The following is a 2,456-nucleotide window of genomic DNA, read 5'->3' as shown; positions in this document are numbered from 1 at the left end:
TTCTTATGAGGGGGCCATGCCTCCACGATCAGAACCTGGAGCCGTCTGTCTTCCTGCCCCTGAGGTCTTGAGTTCCAGGCAAGGCTTAGCTGACTTTTGGAGACTCGAGCTGGGAGAAGAGCGCTATCTGGGCTCGTCCCCTTCGAGAACTGTGGTTTCTTGCAGGCCCTCGCAGAGCTGCAAAAACGCTCTCAATATAACTGTATCTGCAGGTGAAACAGTCTGTCACACACGCCGCGTGGTCGAGATTTGCACGCACGCCGCGCTGTCTCTACCTACTGAGGACTTGCCGAAAGACAAGGAGCCTGCGCAGAATCCAGCCCAAGGGCTCATCGAATGAACGCATTTCAGCCTTTGTCTCTGCAGACAGGTGAGGGCAGAGAGCCCATTGAGATAACTTAAGATCATTAAAAAATAAAACAACCCGCCCCCCAAAAAAAAAGTTCAAGTGATTTCTCTGACCCTAACAGGCCTGTTTCACCGACGTTATACATTTCTTTAGGTGCTAAAAGCAGGAAGTGAACATTGTACACAAACCTGCAAATCACAGGCCGGCTGGGACTTTCTGACCCTCCTCGGGCCTGCACCCCCTTCTCCGATACTCGGGCGAGGACGCGAAGCTTCGGAAGACAGGGCCCTTCTGCGCAGGCAAGTCGAGGATTTTGGAGAATGTGAACACACTGGCCGCTCCCGGAGGCGGGGGCGGACCTCTAATCCTAGGGGGGTCAGCACGGCGCGGAAGAGTAAGTGGTAACATTGAACCCCCTCCACTGACCTCGCTCTCACCTTCATGGACACGCCCACCCCTTGTTAGGTTTCCGATCGCGTGCGTTCGTGAGGCCCCAGGGCACACAGGCAGTGCTGCGCCTGCGCACGGTGGTTGTCCCAGCCTGTGGGTCCCTCTGCCCGGCTGGCCGCCGGCCCTGCAGGCAAGGGTCGCACGGCCTCTCCCCCGCCGCGTGGAGCGCGCATTCCGGAGTCCCGGGCGGAAGCGCCGCGCGGCCCCCCGCTTCCCAGCGCCGGAATCTTGCTTTTCCGGGTGGTTTTCATGACTCGTTTGGCCTGGCCAGCAGTCGAAGTGTGTTTGGGTTTGGTGCCTCCTGTTTCCGTGTAAGCCAGCGACCGAGCCGCGAGAGTACGGAGGGAAGCGGTCCCTGCCAGCTCCAGGCGCACCTGCTGCGGGCTTGGCTCGGGGGCCCGCGGCTTCCGGGCGCGTTTCCTCCCTGACCCCGGTCTCGTTACTTTGAGGCGCTGCTGGTCCGAGCCCGGGCCCCAGACGGCCTTTCTGATGTTGAAACTGTCACGGAGAAAGTAGGAAAGGGGATGAGGGTGGAACATGGAATTTCCAGAACCTCAAGAAACAGGAACCCAGACATTTGAATATATAATCAACCTTAGGACAAGGAGTCAAAGAGGGACTCACCGAGGCTCCGTAGCTCAGGGGTTAGAGCACTGGTCTCGTAAACCAGGGGTCGTGAGTTCGAATCTCACTGGGGCCTCCAATAGCTGCCTTTTTTTTCTTCATCTTTGGTCGATGATTTCAAAAGGAATGTTTCATTGACACCGGAATCAAGAACTCGAAATGAACCGACTGCATCTCTATTCCGTATTCTCAGAAAATTGCTGCGAACAAAAGGAGATGATTCTAAAATTGAAATTTCTCCTAATAAATGGAAATTGAGCCGCTCCGCCACCTGCATTACTGGTAACACCTGAAATTCAGGTGCGGGAAAAACCTGAAGAGCCACCAGTGTCACGACTGCCGATATAAGCCAGCGGGGAAGCTGATTTGTATGGAGCTTCAACCCCACCCTGGGGTCCTGCCTCGTTCAGCCCCTGGAGGCCTAAACGAATTGTGTTATAATCATGGATCTTACCGCACTTACCCAGTGGACGCTAAACTCCCCCGCAGACAGGAGTCACACCCGATTTACTCTTGTATCTCAGAGCCTGGCCAAGTGGGGACCCTAGTGTGTGCTCAGCAAAGGTTTGCTGAGTGAAGCCCAGCTAAAGACTGTACCCGGAGTGCGGCGACTCTGCAAATACCTTAGGAGGCATAAAAACGATCTGAAGGTCAAGGAGCCAAGGGCAGCAAACCGAGAAGACCAAAGAGCAACTCAGCCCTGATAACGATTCGACCAAATCTGGGACTCGTCCTTCTGGCCTCATTTTGTTGTCTCATGATTGGAATTGGCTGCCCCCAACGCGAACACTGGTTATCAGCTGAATGGCTTCCGTGTGTTGCTAAAACCAATAATCCACACCAGAGATTCAAGTGATGGAATCTCCCTACACCACGTTTGTATTAAATAATTAATAATATAGTAATTATAAGTATGTAAGCCACAGATATATTTCTCCAGAAAGGACTTTGGAGTTTTGAAAACAATCCAACACACCTCCCTTTGCAAGGTGTTTGGAAAGGGTGCTGTAAACTCTGAAAGACACGTTTGATT

General features: G+C 53.5%; 1 non-coding gene across 1 annotated transcript; it reads left to right on the top strand.

Annotated features, from left to right (window-relative positions):
- Nucleotides 1–1,426: 1,426 nt before the first annotated feature.
- Nucleotides 1,427–1,499, top strand: TRNAT-CGU. The gene has a single exon. It is a non-coding gene; the product is annotated as a tRNA-Thr (tRNA).
- The last annotated feature ends 957 nt before the right edge of the window (nt 1,500–2,456 follow it).

The sequence above is a fragment of the Panthera tigris genome, chromosome B2, assembly GCF_018350195.1.
Source record: "Panthera tigris isolate Pti1 chromosome B2, P.tigris_Pti1_mat1.1, whole genome shotgun sequence".
Lineage (NCBI taxonomy): Eukaryota > Metazoa > Chordata > Mammalia > Carnivora > Felidae > Panthera > Panthera tigris.
This window is presented reverse-complemented; position numbering and strand designations above follow the sequence as displayed.